The sequence below is a fragment of the Giraffa tippelskirchi genome, chromosome X (genome assembly GCF_054371585.1).
Source record: "Giraffa tippelskirchi isolate mGirTip1 chromosome X, T2T-mGirTip1v1.2.pri, whole genome shotgun sequence".
In the NCBI taxonomy this organism is placed as follows: Eukaryota; Metazoa; Chordata; class Mammalia; order Artiodactyla; family Giraffidae; genus Giraffa; species Giraffa tippelskirchi.
Genome location: NC_137289.1, coordinates 145718082 through 145742132, shown reverse-complemented (window position 1 = coordinate 145742132; position 24051 = coordinate 145718082). Strand labels below are relative to the sequence as shown.

Sequence of the window (24051 nt, the reverse complement as noted above, 5' to 3'; positions counted from 1 at the left end):
AGTAACTCATAGAATTCTTGTTTGGCTGTTATTTTTAAGTGATCACTGTGTATTTTCAGGAATACTTGCTAGGAGAGAAAAATGTACATTATAAAACAATTTTACATGTGATGAGATTGTTAAAAATACTGACAGTGAAATTGACATACTATGTTTTTAGGTAAGAAATTACATTATTACCTTGGGAGCCAATAATTTCCTTTTCAGCTTGTAGACATTTGTGGGGGCTCCTGGAGAGCTTGCGGTTCCCAGGCCCCATAATCAGATAATGGTGTGTAATGGACAAAACGGACCAGCTGGAGTAAGCCCTGAATCAACCACAACAGGACTCCTGCCCAGGAATCTGCATTTTAAGAAATTTTTCAGGAAATTCTTACGCAAATAAAATTTTAAAGCTATTTTTTTCTTTTTGTCTAGACTTATGTGTATTGTTTTAGAAAAATATACAACAGAAAGCAGTGCCCGCTCTTTAAATCTGTGGTTTAATTCTGAGAAATCCAAGATAATGTTTCACATTAGGAAAAACATACTACTAATTGATGTTAAGCTCATTACATGTCCAGAAATGCAGATTATCAATAATTTTTTCAGGAAAATGAATCATCTTTGTTAAATATCTTTTGTGAGCCTACAGGTCCACAGGAGATGAAAGGGACTGGCATTTCTCACCTGGATGAATCATTTGGCCAGATGGAAAGAATAGGAAAGTAAGTGTCTTAGATCATAACTTGACTATGTTTTAGGCTGTAAGTGGATAGTGTTAAGAAAATTAAAATTGTAAGCAGGAAGGCTTTCCTGGTGGTCCAGCAGTTAAGAGTCCGCCTTGCCAATGCAGGGGACATGGGTTCAGTCCCTGGACTGGCAAGATTCCACATGCTGCAGGGCAACTAAGACCAGTGTGCCACAGCTACTGAGCTCCCGCACCTAGTCCTCATGCTGGAGATGCTGGAGATGAGTTCCTGCCTGGTCTGCCGTGACCTTCCTCTCTTCACATGGCCCTTCCCTGCTCAAAATCCTTTTACTGTTCTTCAGTCAATTGAGATCTTTCGGCACAAGACCCTAGGCTTTCCATGACCTGACCCTAATCCAGTCTTCCAAATCCTTCTCTTGCCCTTCTTCCCAGCAAACCCTGCATTCCAGCTCAACAGAATTGCTCACTCTCCTACTTTTCAGATTCTGTCTTTGCTTTTGTCATTTGCCTTCTCCAGGGTTCCCTTGACCCTCATATTTCCTATTAAATATTCCATCTGTTATTACCCCCTAATTTATGTAGCCAAGCAGGACCTTTCTTTCTGAATTCCCTGACTTCTTCAACTTCTTCCCAACCTCCCTCTCTATGGTTTTCCCCAGCTAAGTCAATCTAAGTTCATCCCTCCAGTGACTCAGGCCAAAAACCTTGTCTTCCTGTCACCTCTGACTCTATATCGTACCCCACAGCCAATCCATTAGTGAATTTCACTGTTACTATGTTTAAAACATGGTAGAATCTGACCTTTTCTCATCGTTTCCACTGTTCCACTCTGGTCCAAGCTAAAATCATCTCTCACCTAGATTAATACCGAAAATTTCTAAATGACTCAGCATAGAAAGTGGTTCTGCAAACACTCCCTAAAATACTCATTTCTCATTCCTCCTCACTGAAGATAATTTTCCCTGAGAAAGTCTTCAGATTGTTAGGGAGTCACTTCCAGTCTTATCTTTTTCTAGAAAGGTATTGATGCAGATGACCCAGAAAAAAAAGTAGGGGTGCAGAAGAGCTCTTTCAAATCCCACAGTGGGGACTTGGATTGCTACAGAGAGTGGTTATTCTTTGGCAGTTCACAGGATTCTTAATGAGACCTGAATTACCCTTTTTTGCTCAGAACAAAATAGTACTGTTCCACGAAGTATGTTTATTCTTCATGTGGACACAGTGTGTAGAGTGGGCATTTGCGTATATTTAAGGGCCAAATGAGCTGATCTTGGTAATATCACCCTTCCCGTCCATAACCGATCCCGGAACCCAGATGAAAGCACGTGAAGGAAAGGTGTCTGGAGGCTTCTGCAAAATCTTGCTTTGACTGTTAGCAAGAGACACAGGAAGACGGAAAACTTTTCTTCCTCTCTGTCAGGGTTTCTCAACCTCAGCACTGTTGACATTTGGGGTCATGGGGACTGCCCTGTGTGTGAAGGATGCTTAGCAGCAACACTAGCCTCTACCCACTGGATGCCAGTAGCATCTCTTCAGCTGTTAGAATCAACAGCCTCTCCAGACATTGCCAGACATTGTCTCCTGGGGGTGGATTACCCCAAGTTGGGAACCACTGCCCTAAACATTGTCAGATTTATCCCCAGACTGCCACAGGTTCCCTCAATAAGAGCTTAGAGATATTTAGTCAATCAGTCAGTCGCTCAGTCGTGTCCGACTCTTTGCGACTCCATGGACTATAGACTGCCAGGCTCCTCTGTCCATGGGATTCTCCAGGCAAGAAAACTGGACTGGGTAGCCATTCCCTTTTCCAAGGGACCTTCCCAACCTAGGGATCAAACCCAGGTCTTCTGTATTGCAGGCAGATTCTTTACAGTCTGGGCCACCAGGGAAGCTATAGAGATGCTTAGAGAAACATAAAGTCAAGAGAATTGCAGGAAGAAGACCAGAGTCACTGAAGGAAACCCATCATACTTGTGAAATTTTGGGTGACACAAGCCTCTACAATTCCTAATTATTTAAGCTGGTTTCAGTGGGTTTTCCTATTATTATCAGCAAGGAGCATCAAACTGATCCAGGGTCCACCATCACAGTTCACAGCACATTGCTTTATTTCAGGGCATCCTACAGCTTGTAGAAATGAGCCAAGTTCCAGTGTGGGGCACAATTCCATGGGTTCAGCTTTATGTTTAGGATAGAAATAAAATGGCTCATTTTCCCATTTGTTAATTACTGCTTATCCATATTTGTTATGGAATTGTATAATTTCAAAGCAGGAAGTGATTTTAGGGAAGGAGAATTAAGCTAAAACCAACGTCTATGTTTATCTTCAAAGGAAGGCTTTCCAAAGAGGATTAAGCCATGAGCCTGCAAATACCAGGAAAAGAGCCATTATCCACTTCAAAACACTTCCTGAGCATGACTAGTCACCATACATCTTGCGTAAAAAGCAAAGGGAGACATTTTCTTATGGCCACATACACTTAAATATTCCTTCTCCTTAAATAGGAATTCTGCATGGTTTCAATGACTAAATCAATTATATATTTACAGTGAACTTCCTGTCATTTCTGTGTGCAGATCTGTCGTTTAATTTTTTACCATCTATTTTTTAAAATCTGAAAACTGATGCACAAACTAGAGCTGGCATAATTAACAGACTATCCCATTTGGGGTATAGTGGGGAGGAGGAGAAGATAAAAAATTGTAATCCATTTCTTATGACTTTTATTTTTATATACTGTTTGCATTATTGTTGCTTATTATAAAAGCAATGCAAGTTAACAATTATAAAATCAGAAATATAAAAATAAGCAACAGGAATAATATTTAATAATCCATAATCCAAGAATCAATCACTGATTATATTTTAGTGAATATTTTCCCAAATATTTTTCTTGCATATTGAGATATTTCTTCCCAAATAGTATCATATTATTTTGAAATCTACTTTAAAGTATTTTAAAACTTTCTTTTTATCAGATGTTTAAGTTGTTCCTAACATGTCCCCATTGTAAACAGTGCTTCATATGAATGGCTGGTTGAAAACGAGTTATACATGCTAAAAAATAAAAATGTAAGAGTAAAACACAAAACAAAAAAATTCTACAAAATGGACCGAATATCACTGGCATCAGAGTTCTGCTACCATTCACTTGTACATCCAATCACAGAAAGCAGCCTCAAAGAGGACAAAGGACAAAGAAGAGAAAACCAGCTTTGCAGCAAAGGAAACTATCCCTGCAACAGACATGGTAGGACAAACACTAAATGAACCTAATGGAGAAACATGCCACAAATGAGTCCCAAGCTGAGTTTCTTGGTTTGTAAGTCATAAAGTCATTACGTAGAAAAAAAAAAAAACAACAGGCTGTCTTCAATCATATAATTGTGAAAAATAAATAACTTGCTCCTCTACAAAGATCCTGTGATGGCAATTCCAAATATCTAGATTTGCATATATATCCACATGTCTACATTTATTTATATTTGTATACATTTATATCTATATTTGTATTAATATCTGTATTGATGCCTATTAACAGTACCTGTATATCCATCCACCCATCCATCCGCTGCCCATCTACATACCAGTGGTTCTCAGACTTGAATGTGCATCAGAATCCCCTGGAGGGCTTCTTGTTAAAACCAAGCTTCCTCTATCCTGTCCCCAGCTTCTGATTCAGCTCATCTTTGACACAATCTAAGAATCTGCATTTCTATAAGTTCCCAGGTGATGCAATGCTGCTGTTGTGAAGCCTACACTTTGAGAAGCCCTGCCTATGCTTTCTCTCTCATTACCAATCTATATTTTAGTGAACATATGGTTATCCCCACATGCTTGAATTTCATTATCATAAATTGTTAATAAAAACCATAGTGTTACATACTATACAAAACAGATATTATGGCGCTTTCCAATTCTTTCCACTTAATTCAATAAAAAATTATAAGGTATAAAAATTATCACCATGTACCTTCTTCCTCCCAGGAGAAAAGTTAAATTGTGGTACGTTTCTTGCTTTTGCTTGGTTTTCACTGCCTTTGGCTTTTAACTTGATGTATTTACATCTTAACGATTCAGATTTATTTTCCAAACAGTGAGATGAAACAGGGACGACGCAAAGGCAGCTTCATTTTGAAATTGGCCAAGCTCTTGTAAACAAGCTCTTGACGGAGCAATTTATAATTCTCTAAACAGTTGGGGAAAATATCACACAGAAAAGCAGATGTTATTCTCCTAACTTCTCTCTCTCTCTCGTTTTTTAGGTCTACAGTACAGAACCAACCATATTACCCTGAGTAAATTTTGGCTTTGCTGGAAGTCAACCATGTTAGCCATACTCAAGATGTGGTTCAAAGAGCAAAGCTTCTCAGACAGCTCTGTGGCCTGCTTCCTCCTGTTCATTTGACAGCGCTTGATTTAGGGGTTGTGTTGGCTCATGTTTGCAGCATGCAATGGGAACACAGTTCCCCAGATGCCAACTTTAACCTAAATAAAAGCTAGGCCTGCATTTCTTCAGGGTTAAGTTAAAGCATACAGGCTGCGCTGTCTCAGACCCCAGTGGGTACCAATTAGTGGGAGACAAGATGTATACACAAGGAAATGTAATTGGTGACTTTAATGGGTAAACAATTGCAGGATTGAGAAAAAGAAAGTCACTTTGCTCTGGTGCAGTTGGGTAAAACCTCATATTCCATTTGTTCAAATCCTTGAGAAACAAACGTTATTTCTCCAGAAAGTGAAATGCAGATATTGAAAAGGGAGGCAAATTTTTACAGAAGAGGTCAAAGCAAAGACTGTCTGAAGGAGGAGTTAATGTATGACAAGAGAGGAAATAATCCCAAGAATGATGAATGCCACTACTGAAATGATTATAAATTACAGGCCACCTGCAACCTATCCCGAATGTCTTTCATGGTGGAAAAATAGGATAGATGGAAGAATGGGAAAAAAACAAACAAACAAACAAACTTGTGCCCTAATGGAGAAAAAGGAAGATGTGTGCTTTGACCAGTTCAGAGAAAGTCTCTCTTTCCACCTCAATATAGCTGTAGATCGATAGATGTGTGTGCATGTACACACTCACATCAAACTTTATGGAACAATTCCAATTTATCTGTAAGATCCTCTCAATCCTGTTAAGCATTCAAAATGTCCCTAATTGAAAATGTTTCATCAAATAGCCACTGAAACAATGATACAGTCAGCAATCATTGTTTAAACTCAACATCAAAAAACTAAGATCACGGCATCTGGTCCCATTGCTTCATGGCAAATAGATGGGGAAATAATGGAAACTGTGAGAGACTTTATTTTCTTGGGCTCCAAAATCACTGCAGATGGTGACTGCAGCCATGAAATAAGATGCTTGCTCTTAGGAAGAAAAGTTATGACAAGCCTAAACAGCTAAAAAGCAGAGACAATTACTTTCCTGACAAAGGTCCATCTAGTCAAAACTATAGTTTTTCCAGTAGTCATGTATGGATGTGAGAGTTGGACCATAAAGAAAGCTGAGTGCCAAAGAATTGATGCTTTTGAACTGTGGTGTTAGAGAAGATGCTTAAGAGACCCTTGGGTTGCAAGGAGATCCAACCAGTCAATCCTAAAGGAAATCAGTCCTGATTATTCATTGGAAGGACTGATGCTGAAGCTGAAGCTGAAGCTCCAATACTTTGGCCACCTGATGGGAAGAAATGGACTCATTGGAAAAGACCCTGATGCTGGGCAAGATTAAAGGCAGGAGGAGAAGGGGACAAGAGAGGATGAGATGGTTGGATGGCATCACCGACTCAATGGACATGAGTTTGAGCAAGTTCTGGGAGTTGGTGATGGACAGGGAAGCCTGGAGTGCTGCAGTCCATGGGGTCGCAAAGAGTCGGACACGACTGAGTAACTAAACTGAGTCAGCAATACTGAAGTAAAATTGCCACTAAAAAAATGTCAAAAAGAAAGTACTCCTAGGCTGTAATAATAACAAATATCTGCATTTTAACATTTACAGCTGTATATGTGTTAGGTTCTGTTTTTTGTGTTAAAGACATGCCCAATATAAAAAGATAATTTATTGCAAATTGTGAAGATAATTTGCTGGAAGCATTACAATAGTAGAAATGGCGATTATAAGAGTTTTCATATGCAACAGTTGGCCTATAGTTTTAATTTGTTTGATTAGGTACAAATTTAGTTGCAAAATGCTATCTTGAAGTAAAAATTAGTACAAAAGATGCAGTAAGTAAACATTTTCCAAAATGAATATCTTTTCTAAAGATGTGTAATCTTTAAAGAATAGTGAGATAAATGCTACTCACAAGGAACTTCTCAATACAGTGAATGCATGCATGAATAGAAGAATACATTTTAAAAAAATGTTTTGGTTCTCAGATCTTAGCTCCCAGAACTTCAACAGATATCACACACACACAGACACACACAGACACACACACACACTCATTTTCAAATTGAATGTAATCCTATTTAAAAAAAAAAAATTGTGCCAAAAGAAGTTATAACTACCCATCACACAAAAAAGATGCACAGTTTGGCTATAGCCATTATAGCAGCTTCCACATTGTTCAAATTAAGATTTTAAAAGCACAATAACACACAAAGTAGTTATCAAAACTAGTTTGCTTCAGAAATTCAAAAACACTTGTCACAGGAATAGAGTGAAATTTTTACTCCCATCGTTAATATAAACTGACCATAAATATCAAAACTGCTGGTATCTTAGCGAGAAATCTTTATGAAGGAATTTCAGTTAAAATGATAGCTCTAGAAAATGAGATAAGTGATCAACTAAGGAATTATTATTTCTTTGTACTGTGATGAGACATACATGAGTAAAACAGCTGGCATCCTCAGGGAAACACTAATGTCAACCTTAGAGATGCAAAATGTCCCAGGTCTGAAGAACATCTCAAAAAATTGTTGGAGAAAAAGGAGAATATTTTAGTGAATCATCTCTTGTACAGAGTTTCTCAACCTTGGTATTCCTGACATTTGAAGCCAGGTCATTCTTTGTCATGGGAGGCTGTCCTGTGCATTGAAGGATGTTGAGCAGCACCCCTGGTCTTCACTCCCTAGGTGCCAGAAGTCAATCACCACCTCCCAATTCTGACAACAAAAATGTCTCCAGACACTGCAAAAGTGTCTTGGGATGGGAGTGAGGGAATTCTTCCAGTTAAAAGCATTGACAGCACACATTTATATAAACTTGCTTGATCAATTATAGTAAATATTATAAAACTGTTCAAAAGTTTATATTCATACAGAACTCACTCTGTTAATTTTGCCAAAGTGTTGTATACAAACTTTTGTATTTTATCACAACAGATTGACAAATCTGGAGTGACTGCTTTTTAGACATAGAAATTATTAAAATCCACTAAAATACTTCTGATGATCTTAAGAAAATTCTAAAGATTCTCATCCAGAATTTGTAATTTGAGGCTTAAACCGAAACATCATCAATGTTTCGCATAATGCTGTCTCCAGAATGGAAGCACAGATTGTGTTATCATTGGAAACTACATGGGAATGACGTTGCTTATGTTATACTTTAAACGAAGGAAAACAATCTGTTTCTCCTATTTGGACAGGGTCTCAGAGTAATATTACTGAGGATGGTATACCTTGAAATTCTAAAATTTTTACATTAGTTATCACATATATCTTAGATAAATGTTGATAATTTGTATTAATTACTCAGGAATCAGCTGGCAAAAACCCTCCGTAGGGAGATTATTTCAGAAACAGTCAATTGCAATAACCATTTAAGTGAGATTTTACCCTTAAAATTTGTCTTAGTAGCACTTGCTAGTAAAATGAACAAAGAAAAAGTATATGCAGGTCAAAGGAGGTTGACTCTACTTAGTTTTTTAATCTGAGGAATTAATTTTCCAAATAAGGAAAATAGGCAAATTTTCTTAGCCAAATTTATTTAAAAATATGTGACTACATTACTTAATGATAATAGATCCAGGGATGAAAATACTTATCAACAACTATGAAAATTATGATATATTCACTGACATTGCAGAATTATTCAAATTTGACAAGAAATGTCAGGAAATTTTAAGAATAAATATTGAACAAGTCAAGTGAGGACAAACTGCCCACTTCAATAATAAGACAAAATATGAATGGTCTTATTATTTTCTAAATTGTTTATTTCTTTCTCATTTCTTTTTATAATTTTCTGATAAAGATGATTCATTTATCACTAAGTGTAATCATATTATCACATCACCAGAAGAAATGTCATATAATTAAATGAATATCAGAATAAAATCTTTGTTAGTCTGTACAATAAATTATTGGTTCAGAAAACACTGTCACTCTGTTATTCACATTCCCACACAAATAAACATCTCAGACCTAAATTTTCATTTTGCAATTATTTGACATTTATTATTAAAATTATAAAAACTGAAATTATAAGAGTCTAAAATAGATTTCATTCGAAAAAGGAAAACATCCCAGATCAAACTTCTTTAAAAAAATATAGTTCTATTTTTCTTGCTAGATTAGTAGTTCTCAACTGGAGTGACTTTCCACCTTAGAGGACATTTGGGGATATATGGAGGCATTTCTAGGTATCACAACAAGGGGAGGTAATGGCATTTAGAGGGTAGAGATCAGGGATGCTGCTAACATCCCACAATGTACAGGACAGCCCTTCATTAAAAAAAAAAAATCTGGTCTCAAAGATAATAGTACTGAGGCTGAGAAACCTTGCTCTAGATGAAAGTATTTCTTGGTTTAATTTGTGTAACAAAGCAAGAATCACCCAATTCAAATGTGATGAGAATCCCTTATTGGAGAGTATGTTATTACCAAAGACAGTTTTCTTCCTCCATGGAAGGCAGAAATTTAACTACCCTTCTTGCTATCCTTGGCATCCTTGGAAACAGGAAACAAAATGGAAGATTGAAGGGACAGTAGAAACAGTCTGAAATGAGTAATCCTTACACTGTTATTCTCTAACTGAATATATCTTATCTGAGCAGAAAGTATGTATTAATACTTTGATACTGAGTGAGAAGCAATGCCTTCACTGCAAAACAGGAATCGCTTGACATGATAAGAAAAACACATCATAAAAATTAAAACAGCTAAAGCTTAAGCAATGAGTTTGAATAACTGTCTTTTTCCCCACCCTGATGTCAGCCATAATGATAGTTTGTATTGCTAAGGATTCACTATAAAAATCAAACTTTTAACAGCCCTAAGTAAACATCTTCATTTTCCACAGACCTAAGTGGTGGGAGAGTAATATGATTGCTTACAGCTGCAAATGCCTCATCATGAACTAAACACTTGTTAAACTCTGGCTAAAATTTCTCTTCAGTGGCTTATTAGTGTCTTTTCCAAAGAAAATCATTTTTTAAACTAATTCATTAAATAATGCCATGGTAGAAACCCTTAATTAAGTCATGAATAGACAATGCAAATAATCCACAGATTACACAATAAATGCACATTAAATTAAAACAAAACAACCTATGTTCCTAAATAAAAATTACTTTATCATTTTACACTAGGGACTAGCAGTGTGTAAATTTCTCATGTTTTACTCCACCCAAAGGAAAGAAAAATAGAAAACATAATACTATGAAGGGAAAAAGAAATTTCCTGTGTGTTTACTTTTCCTGGGTGTCTATGAGTCTTTAGGTTATGGGTCACCACCATTTCAGGAGACAGGTGTCAAGTTTCAGAATGGGTTAGGAGTGAGAAGCTGAGGTAAGCAAAGCGCAGCTGGCATTCATTCCTACTAAGAAAGAAACAAGGTCTTGCCCATACAATCTATTGCAAAGACTTGAAAAAAAACATTCCTCTTGAATTGCAAATAGTTCAGGACAAAATATATCAGTCATTTACCCTTCAGTATGAATTACTTTAATCAGATTCTTTTGTTCTAAAGCCAAACTGAGTTCAGCTCTTTTAAGATTGGGAAAGACTTGATGTTGCTGGATGTTTTTCAAAGTATCAAATAATTTTGGAAAGGTAAACACCTCTGGGAAGGGCAAACAAAGTAAGCACCATAATCCAAAAGTATTATCACTATTGGTGAGTATAGAGGCATTTGGACACCAAAAGAAAAACAAGAAACATCACCAAAGCACAGATATTGTGGGTTCATTTAGTGACGACTTACCAAGCCCTGTACTAGGTGCCAGGAATGCAGGTGCTGGGGTAAAAACAAAGGATAAACAACAAGATCCTGATGTATATAGTTCAGGGAACTATATTCAATATCCCAGGATAAAGTGCAATGGAAAAGAATATAAAAAAGAATGTGTATATATATGTATAACTGAATCACTTTGCTATCAGCAAAAATTAACACAACACCGTAAGTCAATTATACTTCAAAAAAAAAAAAAAAAGACAGGAAAAGGAGTACGTCAAGGCTGTATATTGTCACCCTGCTTATTTAACTTATATGCAGAGTACATCATGAGAAATGCTGGGCTGGAAGAAACACAAGCTGGAATCAAGATTGCCGGGAGAAATATGAATAACCTCAGATATGCAGATGACACCACCCTTGTGGCAGAAAGTGAAGAAGAACTAAAGAGCCTCTTGATGAAAGTGAAAGAATGAAAGCATGAGGTGGCCAAAGTATTGGAGTTTCAGCTTCAACATCAGTCCTACCAATGAACACCCAGGACTGATCTCCTTTAGGATGGACTGGTTGGATCTCCTTGCAGTCCAAGGGACTCTCAAGAGTCTTCTCCAACACCACAGTTCAAAAGCATCAATTCTTCGGCGCTCAGCTTTCTTTATAGTCCAACTCTCGCACCCATACATGACTACTGGAAAAACCACAGCCTTGACTAGACGGACCTTTGTTGACACAGGAATGTACCCAGTGATTTAGAGGACCAGCGTTTAGTGGACCAGATTGGGTGGAAAGCAGTACAAAATCTTTTTAGTACAATTTATCTCCCAAGTCAAAAGTTAGTTTGGTGCCCTTGAGTTGCCAAAAGTCATCTAAAGGTTTTTGTGTACAAAAATTCTACTGTCATTTAATTTTCAACCCATTCAATCCAAAGAATATTAACCCACAGCTAGATTGTTCTTCAGACTAAACAACTGAATGTTCTCAACAAATTCTCCCAGGACTATAAAATAGCTAATCTGTGAAAGGAAATTGATTTGATAATCATAGAGGCATGATGGGGACTCATTAAAACAGGCAAGTGGTAGAAAGGCGCTTTTCCTCTAAATGGCAGCTTTAGTATCTTTGTAATTCAACTAATCCCATTAAACCTACACAAGAGCAGGTTCCTCACTTTAATACTAATAAATTTCAGGAAGGCTGACAGAGCTGAGTACTGTTGACGCCAGGATTATGAGATCATTTTGGGAAGTTCCTGGAGCTGCTGGTGGGAGATTGATTTATTCATTCTGTCTCTGTTGGTAAAGATTTTATGGATCAACATTGGAGTAGTCTTTTTTTTTTCAACATTGCAATTTAGTGATTAAATAGTCTTAGTTAACCTTTTGCTCTCTATCTCATCTCTTTACAACAAGTTGTTCAAGAACTGCATCTGTGTCAAAATGTTGGTGTTTGGTTTTAACTTCAAAAAGATTTTTCACTTTCACGAAGAACTTTATTGAACAACATATTCATGAACCAAACAAATTTTTTGGGCCAATCTAATATATTCTCAAGTAGATTCTGGCCATCGTTTTACAACCACCACCACCACCACCACAATAACAACAGCAACAACTAAAGCTAACAATTGTTTAACACTTACTACTGATGGGGTACAGTCAGGAGGCTGCTAAGAGTTGGACATGACTGAGCGACTGAGCACACACACAGGCCAGCTACTCTTCTAAGCATAGTTCTAAGCCCAGGGTGCACTACCATGCTGGCTAAAAGTCCTAAGGAAATTTCTCAAGGAGAAATTTCTCAAGGAGGTGTGAGTTCGATCCCTGGGTCAGGAAGATCCCCTAGAAAAGGAAATGGCAATCCATGCCAGTGTTCTTGACTGGAAAATTCCATGGACATAGGATCCTGGTGGGCAACAGTCCATGGGGTTGCAAAGAGTTGGACACAATTGAGCATGCATGCACACACATAACAAGATACTCATGTGTCTTAGAATTCCAGAAACTATAGTAACTACCATTTGGGCATCTCTGAATAGGATAGCCTAATGTTGAAAAAAACAAGTAAGTGTCACCTTCGTGCATTCCACAAACAGTCACTGAGGGCCTCCTATGTGTCAGGCTCAAGATATACTAATTCATTCAGTCATCATGAGAACACCAGTGGGGACCACTGTCCAGGCAGAAAGCTATACAAACTTGCCCACAGACCCACAGCTAGCAAGTGGCAGCATGCAAATGAAGACAATAGATCTGGTTAATCATTCAAGTCACTTGGTGAATGTGGTCACCACTCATCTTGGCACTCTAGCTGGAATCTTCAGGATTTCCCCCTTCCTGCTCTCCCTTATTACTACCACTAAACTGGCCAATTCTCCCAAGTGACTTCTCTTCCTTATTCCTCTCCATTCTCACATTCTCACCTTGGCCAAGTCCAAATAGGCTTTTTTTTTTTTTTCTTTTGGTTTTTTATTGAGGTGAAATTCACACAAAATCCAATTAGCCATTTTTAAAGTGTACTCTTCAATGGCATTTAGTACATTCACAGTGTTGTGCAACCATTACCTCGATCTAGTTCTCAAACAGTTTTACCATCCCAAAAGGAAAGTCAGTAGTATGACTAAGTAATCTCTCCTCATTCTCCCTCTCTCCCTCCAACCCCTGGAAACCACTCATGCATTTTCTGTCTCTATCGATTTGCTTATTCTGGGTGTTTCCTATAAATGAAACTGTGTAATATGTGACCTAATGTTTCCAGGGTTCACCCATGCTGTAGCATGAATCAGTGCTTCATTCCCTTTAATGGCCAAACAATGTTCCATTGTATAGCTAGGCCACATTTTGTTTATTCATTCATCTGTTGATGGACATCCAGCTTGCTTTCCCTGTCTGGTTATTGTAAACAGAGCGGCAATGAACATTCACATACAAGAATTTTTTTGAATATCTGCTTTCAATTCTTTTGAAACATATACCTCGGAGTAGAATTGCATCTTTTAAGCATCTACCTAGGAGTGGGATTGCTGAGTCATGTGGTAATTCTAAGGTTTACCTCTTTGATGAGCCCCTCATAGGCTTTTGAATGGACTCATGTGCTAGGATAGTCTCCCTACCTGCAGCCTCCCATTCTCTAATCCCTTCTGCTCATTGCCAGCCGAAGTTTATTGATGCCGTTCCATGGCTTATAAACTTTCAAGAGTTACCAAGTATGTGAAAGGATAACTGACAATCCTTCAGGGCTTTGGACAACCTCCTGGCCTGGTCCCAACATGCTGGTCTCATCCTACCTCTCAGTCTACGCCCCATTTTACTTAGACCGTCTCTTCCTTCCCCCTTCCTCTCCCCTCTATACCATTACCCTAGTCTTCAATCATAGCACACACACTTTTTCAGGAATATGCCCCAAATAGACTAGCAAGATGAAATTTCTTTCCAAGTATGAACACTGCCTATCCTGGAGACTCACTCAAATGACATATCTTTCAAGCTGACTTCAATAATCCTCCCTTCCTTTCCCCAACTGGAAACCATCACTGCTTTATCTGCTCTCCCCTAGACATTTTATCTGGACCACTGTCAAGACATTTGCCCCAAAGAATTTTCATCCTAAAGACTTATGTGTAAGTCTTATCTCTTGTATAGCATGTAAATTCCATGAGAGCCAAAATCATATTGTGTTTACATTGCTGATCATAATGCTTTGAACACAGTGAACATTTAAAGGATGCTTGATGAAGGACTGAATGAGGGAATAAAGCCAGAGGGAATGAATACAGTCACATCTGAGATGTGAGCATCTCTTTTGCTTGACTTAGGACTCCAGCTGAACATGAATTAACGGCTTGATCATAGAGACTGGTATCTGGAGGTAAATCCCAAAAACAAAGCATACTTGACTAGCTGTGTGACTTTCGGCAAGTGACTTAAACTTGCTGTGCCTCAGCTGCCTCATCTGCAAAATGCAAATAATCTAGGTTTGCTTTGAGTATTAAAATTAACTAATATTTATGATGCTCTTATAGTGCCTGGCATATGGTCAGTAGTTTAGAGAGCTTTTTAAATAAAATAAGTAAAATAAATGAGCTAACACTGTAAGCAAGTGAAACTGCTTAAGACAGGTAGGATGAATACAGGGTTCTGTGAGCTGCAAAGTAAAGGGAGTTAGGCCCACAAACCAAATTGTCTACCTGAATTCAAATGCAATATAGGTGGTATTGATTTACTATGTGTTATTCTTTCACTTGATTAGATTTTGAGTTCTGCAGCTATCATGGGGAAGCACTTTTGGTCTCATCCTGGTATTCCACCTCACCCAGTGTTGTCATGGGGAAGATAACTGATAACTATTGGTTGATTGGACTTCCCTGAGCAAATAAAGTGATTAGCCATAACCGATGATGGCTGACTTTAAAATCAACTGTGAAGCTATGTATAAACAGCTCACAAAATTCAGCATATTGCTGAGTCAATGAGAGTAAAGTACCTAAGGACAAGGACATTTCCAAACTGTTTACTTCTGATTGTAATCTATTCATTTCAGTTTCTTTAATAGACTTTAAAGGGTTAGCTAAGTGGCTTCTCACAAGTACTAGAGGCATCACTCACACTTAGTGACCGTCTTTCTGCTACCCTTATTTTCAACAGGCTTCTCTTAGATATATCCTCTAGAAATAGGCCTTCTCAATTTGAATAAACTCAATTATCCAGGTTTTTTTTTTTTTTCGTACTTGCCATCGCAGAACCTCCCAACAACACCTGGTTTACTCTTGTATTTAGAGTGCTGATGAATCTTAGAGATGTATGTATTCATGTATTCACCTTCATTTGTAAATTTTTAGGGTGCAAAACACACAAAGCAAACTAAAATGTTCTAAAGAGCACACGAATTCCCTTGTGCACAGTGCAGAAACTTTACCTACTGATATACATGTGGTTTGGTTCACTGGTGATTTCAGAAGGCTCCTCCATCCCCAAATTGGGTGGAACCTTTCTTCCCACATTAATAAACAAGGTTTGAACCAATGCCAATAGTTTTGAGAAAGTTTATTCTTTAATTAAACGGTTTATTTTGAGACAATTGTAGATTCATGTTCAGATGGAAGAAATAATACATAGAGCCTTTTTGTACCCTTCACCTAACCTCCTCCAGTGGTACCACCTTGCATACAATGTCACAACCAGGAAACTGACACTGATAACGTTCAATGACTTTATTCAGATTTAACCAGTTTTACCTGCACTCATTTGTGGGTGTAAAGGGGTATGTGTATTTCATTCTCTGTGATTTTATCACATGTGTAGATTTATGTGACTACCACAACAGTCCAGACACAGAACATTCCATAGTCACGAGGACCCCTCCTGCTACCCTCTTTATGTTACTCTCACTTCCCTCTCAATCTACCACCGTCTTAAATCTGGCAACCGCTAATCTGTTTTTCATTTCGATAATTTTGTCATTTCAAGTATGTTACATAAATGAGATCATATAGCATGTAGCTTGTTGGGGGACAGGCTTTATTCACTTAGTATAAGTTTCCTGAGATCCACCCAAGTTGTTGAATGTATCAATAGCTTGTTTTTTTTTTTATTGTCAAATTGTATTCTAGGGTATGACCCACTACCACAGTTTATTTAACAAAAATGCATTTTGGATTCAATGCAATCTTATTAACTGCACCAATGCTACAGAATATGACTTGACAGGGGACTTACATAAACTATCTTGTTTTTATTACAAGACCTCCACTGTGAAGTGAAAAATGAAACCAATTTTTTGTATATTTTAAATGAAAGCTTGCACAGGTATTTCAGTCAGCTAAATATTTTAGCCTGGAGTATTTTAGCTCTAAATTATTCAAATAATTATCTCAAAAATTTCTATGTAATTTAGCATGCAGAGAATGCCTCTGTATGAGGGGGTGGTATATTCCTCAATCAGTTGTTATTTTTCTGCTAACACTATACCATTTTTACTAGTGATCATAATTATCGAGATTTAGTCTTCTGGCGATTTTCTCCTTCAGAATTTACATGGAGCTTACGAAAGTTCAAATGCACTGTATTTTTGGCAAAGGACCCTCATGCTTTGTCTGCATTTTACTGCTTCCTTTGCACCTGGGAAGAGCTATTTTAGGACTGTCTAGACAATCACCCCAGCTTTAAAGTTCTTTTCCTTTCTTGTCACATAATCGCTGAGTATGGAGGGTAATAAATAGATGATGCTGGCACTCTCTCATCAAATAAACTGTTCAAATAGAGTCAGGAACAAGAATGCCTTTGGTCTGGCTCACAAAACTGAGAGGCTTTAATATATGGTCCCATACTTGCACCAACTGATCAATCTTTAAACCAACAAGAAGGTCTCCCACCATCCACACTTCAGCACTGTAGTTTCAGAATTATACTTTTTGGTTGAACTGTATGAAATGGTTAATTTTTTGGTACCATTTGGATCTATAAAAATGGCAATTTCAAATGATTCAACTCAAGAGATCTGGGAAGGAATCTAGACATGGTCTGGTTTCATTTCCCTTCTCCAGTTCCCAGGAAACACTAACCCTGACTCTAGTGGTGACCCAGAATGCACAGCTTCTGCAGGCCACTCTTGCCATTACAGGAAATAACAGAAAAAAGTATGATCCCCAGACATTCTCCACATGCTTGTTCAATCTAATTCCTCTGGGTCAGTTAGTAAGATCCCAGGGGGACATGCACAGATTAAGTCTACTTCACCTCTTACAGTCCTTTCTTTCAAGAGGTGGACAGACAGCTTTCAAGTTCTCCACACGAGTCCTAGAGCCTACTGTCTCCAGGCCCCTTAATGGGTCCTGAGAATGCTTCCTCTTGTCTGATCCTCCAGAGAATCTTTCTACTGACAATCTGATGATCGCAGTATTTCTTCTTGGAGGAAAAAAAATGCACCAGGATGGAGATAAATAGATAGACAGGAAAATATAGATATAGACACAAAACAATAATCAACCAGTTTTATTTACTTCCTTATGTTTTGTTATTAGTGTATTTATTTTTCTATAAGATACCAACATACGTTATTTTACTGCAAACACTATACCATTTCTATTGTCACTTTCAAGTGCTTTCTCTACCCTTACCTCTCTGTTTTTTTTCCATTTTCTCCAGTGCTGTTAGTGAAAGTCGTTCAGTTGTGTCTGACTCTCTGTGACTCCATGGACCCCACTTTTGCTTATGTGCACTACTTTCCTCATTTCTTCCTTCATTAGTCACTTGATCACAAGCTTCTTTGCTGCTGCTCGTCCTCCTTTTAGGCTCTAAATGGTGGCACTCCTCATGGCCCTGTTCTAGGCTAACATCTCTTAAGTCAAATCTTCTCAAGATGTGCCCAGGATCTGTGAATCTTCTGAATCAGATTCGTCAGAAACAAGCTCCATGAAAGAAGCAAACTTTTAACATGAATTACTGAATTCTCAGCACCTGGAAGAGTCTCAGGCCTACTTCCATGCTCAATAAATATTTGTGGAGGAAATGGATTGCCTGAAGTGCTTGTGGAAATGCATGTTCCTGGTATGTACTCTTGGACTGCTAAACTGGAATCACAGTGTATCTGGCATTTGAGAACCCAAATTTCTGCTCTTCTATCACATGACCTTTCATTCAATACTCTCTCCCCACTCCTCATTCTTCAGTGCTCTGAGAAGCCTTTCCAGAACCCAACCTCTGCTCAGACTAAGTCAGATCTCTTTATTATGCCCTCTCATAGAACCCTCTCCTCTGTGAAACTTATTGTCACTCTAATTTTACACATATGTGTGAGACTGTTGAATGAAGTCCTATCACTCCTGCCAGTTTGCCTCCAATCTTGTAGGTTCCTCTTTAACGTTATATCCCTACTTCCTCATCTGAGTCTCACTCATTGTGGCCCCTCAATAAATATAAGTGAATGAATTCATATTTGTAATATGGATTGAAAGTGAAAAGTGTAAGTCGTTCAGTTGTGTCCAACTCTTTGAGACCCCATGGACTTATACAGTCCAAAGAATTCTCCAGGACAGAATACTTGAGTGGGTAGCCTTTCCCTTCTCCAGGGGATCTTCCCAACCCAGGGATCACACCCAGGTCTCCCACATTGCAGGTGGATTCTTTACCAGCTGAGCCACCAGGGAAGACCTCTGCCTCTAAAATGTATTTCAAATCCATCCCTTCTACATCTCCACAGCTGCTGCCCATCAGCAGTCAACTGTATGGTTGCCATGGCCCAGTAACTGCCCTGTGTCTATTCTCACTCTATAACAAACAACTTTCTACACAGAACTCAAAACATCAATCAAATCATCTCCAGGTACAGACTTACCTGACGGTGTCCTGCTGCAAGGGAATGAAGTTGATACACCTTAGCTAGACCCCGCCTATCTGTCTGCAGCACCTCATGCCATTGCTTTCTTCTCTCACTCTTGGGACTGCTGACCCCCGTTTTCCATATAATGTTCCTTCTGCATGGAATGATTGCCCATATGTCCCCACTCCTTGCTCATTTCATATAGCTGGCTCCTCCTTAGACTTCAGTCCTCAGATATAATGCCAACTTCTCAGAGCCACCTTTTCTAACATTCTGTCTAAAATGAGGTTTCATCTTCAGATACTTGTTATCATAGGGATCTGCTTATTGTTGTTGTTCAGTCACTAAGTCATGTCTAACTCTTCATGGCCCCATGAACTGCAGCATGCCGGGCTTCCCTGTCCTTCACTATTTCCTGGAGTTTGCTCAAATTCGTGTCCACTGAGCCGATGATGCCATCCAACCATCTCGTCCTCTGCTGCCCCCTTCTCTTCCTGCCCTCTATCTTTCCCAGCATCAGGGTCTTTTCCCTGATGTGAAGTCAGTTCTTCACATCTGGTGGCCAAACATTGGAGCTTCAGCTTCAGCATCAGTCCTTCCAATGAATATTCAGGGTTGATTTCCTTTAGGATTGAATGGTTTGACCACTTTGCTGTCCAAGGAATTCTCAAGAGTCTTTTCCAGCACATTTCAAAAGCATCAATTCTTTGGTGCTCAGTCTTCTTTCTGGTACACATCACATCTGTACATGACTACTGGAAAACCATAGCTTTGACTATACAGACCTTTGTTGGCAAAGTGATGTCTCTGCTTTTTAATATGCTGTCTAAGTTTGTCATAGCTTTCCATAGGTATGTCATAGGAGCAAGTGGGATCTGTTTACTACACAGCATTTACTACACATTGGAATTACAGATTTACTTTTGTTCATTGTCTTGTTTCTGCATGGAAAGCTCCATGTAAATCTTATTCACTATTTCACCCCCAGAACCTCAAACAGAACCTAGCACATGATAGATTGTACTGTGAATGAATGGAGAAAGAAAAACTAGTTAAAATAGAAGAGCACCAACAGATTTTTGATGACAGGTCTTGGGGTGGTTCAGGGAGGGGTTGACTATGAAGGGGCAGCAGGAGGGAATCTGTGGGGTGGAGGAATGACAGAACTCTTCTGGGTCCCTATTGTAGTGGTGGTTACACAATTTCATATATTTGTCAAAACTCAGAATTGTACCCCTCTAAAAGATGAATTTTACTATATGTAAATTAAAAATAAATTAATCAAATTATATGTTTCTGAAACCCAAGTCAATCCAGAATAAATCAAAAGTGGGACAAAGAACTAAACAGACATTTCTCCAAAGAAGACATACAGATGGCTAACAAACACATGAAAAGATGCTAAACATCACTCATTATCAGAGAAATGCAAATCAAAACCACAATGAGGTACCATCTCACACTGGTCAGAATGGCTGCTGTCAAAAAGTCTACAAGCAATAAATGCTGGAGAGGGTGTGGAGAAAAGGGAACCCTCTTACACTGTTGGTGGGAATGCAAACTAGTACAGCCACTATGGAGAACAGTGTGGAGATTCCTTAAAAAACTGGGAATAGAACTGCCATACGACCCAGCAATCCCACTCCTGAGCATACACACTGAGGAAACCAGAATTGGAAGAGACGCGTGTACCCCAATGTTCATCGCAGCACCGTTTACAATAGCCAGGACATGCAAGCAACCTAGATGTCCATCAGAAGACGAAGGAATAAGAAAGCTGTGGTACATATACCCAACGGAATATTACTCAGCCATTAAAAAGAATACATTTGAATCAGTTCTAATGAGGTGGATGAAATTGGAGCCTATTATACAGAGTGAAGTAAGCCAGAAAGAAAAACACCAATACAGTATACTAACGCATATATATGGAATTTAGAAAGATGGTAACGATGACTCTATATGCAAGACAGCAAAAGAGACAAAGATGTATAGAACAGTGTTTTGGACTCTGTGGGAGAAGGCAAGGGTGGGATGATCTGAGAGAATGACATTGAAACATGTATATTATCATATGTGAAATAGATCACCAGTCCAGGTTCGATGCATGAGACAAATGCTCAGGGCTGGTGCACTGGGATGACCCTGAGGGATGGGATGGGGAGGGAGGTGGGAGGGGGGTTCAGGATGGGGAACACAGGTACACCCATGGCTGATTCATGTCAATGTATGGCAAAACCACTACAATATTGTAAAGTAATTAGCCTCCAATTAAAATAAATAAAATTTTTTTAAAGTAAAAAAATAAAGAAGTGTTGTATTTTCAAAATACAAACAAAACAGAATAAATCTAAGAATCTAAGTTTCAAGGGTTTGGGGCTCTTTTGTGGGGTCAATTAACTTCCCATGTTCATGGTCAAGTAGTGACTCAAACCATACTTGCCCAATTCTCATTTATCAGTTTAAAGAAAGGAAATGGGAAATAAAGATGAGGAGGTTAAACAATACAAGAAAAAACACAGTGGTAAAATAATATTTAAAATAATAAAGTGATAAAATGTCAGCATTTATTTGTGACATTTGGCTCTGTTTGTATTGGCTCACCACAGTGTTGCCTCCCACATATGCACCCACGGCTGACCTCTGCTTGGTACAAGTGATAATGACTAAACTTCACATATTATGCTGGCATAATCTATCCCTTCCCTGGAGGGCTGTTGCACACAGGGAATTACAGTTCCATGGCCGAACAATGTTTCTTTCTCAAAATATACCACAGTCAACTTTCATTAGAACAAAGTTATACGGGCTGATAAATTGTTGTCTTTTGCCAAATTATTACTCATATTCACCCAATATAAGTCACTGACAAACTCCATTCAATTGGGGGAAAGCAGGATGCAGAGATATTGATAGATTCTTTAGGTGTGAGTTGCATTCTCTAAAGTAAGCATATGACATACAAATTTCATCTTATGACCTTCCTCCCCACCCCCACTATTGACTTTTATCCATTAGAACATGTTGATGGATATACCATTTCAACATGAAATATTTGGATATCTGACTGATTTAGGGAAAGGGAAATGGTGAGATAATTTCCTCTTTTATCAAGCTGAATCACTGAGTTCGCTCTGTTGCTATGCTCGCATAAGTCAATGCCATAGCAACTTCTCGGTTTGCTCTTAAACACTGGAGCAGAACGATGCTATTAGGTATATTTTTTTCAATTCTTAGATTTTATTTGTTCCCTTAGAAGTGTAAATTTTATATTTTACAGTGCAGGGCTATTTAGCTATCCTTTGGAAGTCTTATCATTGTTGACTGCCATATATATCATCAATAACAGTACAACAGAAGTGCTTACTTGTTGGAAAATTCTCCCATAGGTTCCCTTTATTTTTCTCAATCCCTAGCTCCTAATTAAAGTTTGTACTTTGGACAGTATAGACTGGATCTTATTTGGGACTTTTTGGGTGAGGATCCTGAATTTAAATGGGACTGAAATATGCAATATAAAATTCATGAAATACAGAAATGCATGAACTTCTCACAAACCCATTTAAGTAAATTCAGTAAAAGCCTAATTATCCCTTGGTATGTATGTACTAGGAAGCGTGCCAGGTTCTAGAAAGAGATCAAATCTTCACTATCAAGGGATTCAGAAAACATCTAAGAGGCAGAGATAAGAGCATATTCTAGTTTCTATGAGCTCTTGCTGTGGAAAATAAGGGACATGTACTTTGCTTCTTCAGGGTTTAGGTTTTTCACCTACAAAATATGCTATAATATCTAACTTAAGGCTATTTTATGAAAATCACAAACCACACCACCTTTATTGCTGCTATCTTTAGAGTGTCATGGGCTGATGAACTGGAAAAATAATTGACTTGTTTCTGAAATAGGTTTCAGATTCCATGTTTAATTCTGTGATTATTTAGCCACCTATGTCAATATTCCAATTCATTAAGGAATTACAATGTTATTTGATATAGGTAATAAATTTCACTGAAATTTTAGATATCCATCCACCCTCCTACAATCATGTGTTAATATATCCAAAACTAAGAAAATTCTGTTCAAGTCATTTTTGATTTAGGCATCTCCTTATAATTTGAGAGCTTCCCTGGTCGCTCAGATGGTAAAGCGTCTGCCTGCAATGTGGGAGACCCGGGTTTGATCTCTGGGTTGGGAAGATCTCCTGGAGAAGGAAATGGCAACCCACTCCAGTATCTTGCCTGGAGATATAATGTGAAGAATGTGCATCATGTACCTTAGATGCATTTTAAAATGTCTCAGGGTACTGTCGCCTTTTTATTTCTGATAAGGTGGACAGCTGTACATTCATAACATTGGACTTGCTCTGGAAGGAAGCTTACTGAAGCTAGCTTCTGTTGCTCTTAGAAGTGGGCACAAAAGGTTTAATTCCATAGGTCTATCTTAATGTAATCATGGAACTGGAAGGTTCTTGTACTTATTGATGGATTATATTCTAAAATTATGTATATACTATGATGAAATAGTGCTTGCATTTTTAGGAATATTAACTTGTTGCTTTAACAGATAGTCCTGAGGTTATGCATTTGAGAAGCTATTACACATTTTACATCTGTAATTCTCAGTGTGTTCCCAGGTCCAGAAGAGTCTGTCTCAGCTGGAAGCTCTTGTTAGAAATTTATAAATTGAAGTGCTTGAACACCACACCAGATCTAGGGAATCAGACACTCTATATTGTAGTCATGTGCTAATATACAATTTATACTATATTTTCCTTTTAATACCAATAAACCGATTATAAAGATTAAAGTGTTAATTACCACATTTTCTCTTTAAAAAAACTAATGTGGTCTACCAAAAAACTTAACAGAGGATGTGTTGATGATTAATTACTTAATATGTTGTTAAAATATCACTGTT

At 38.1% G+C, this 24051-nt stretch overlaps 1 protein-coding gene and 1 long non-coding RNA gene across 7 annotated transcripts in view; both read right to left on the bottom strand.

Moving 5' to 3' along the window:
• Positions 1-24051, bottom strand: part of ARHGAP6 (Rho GTPase activating protein 6) — a 528247-nt gene that overhangs the window by 161939 nt on the left and 342257 nt on the right. The window lies entirely within an intron of this gene.
• On the bottom strand, positions 2111-6737 carry LOC145536007 (uncharacterized). The gene is made up of 2 exons (XR_014075592.1): positions 6576-6737; positions 2111-2405 (listed from the first exon to the last, which is right to left on the bottom strand). It is a non-coding gene; the product is annotated as an uncharacterized LOC145536007 (long non-coding RNA).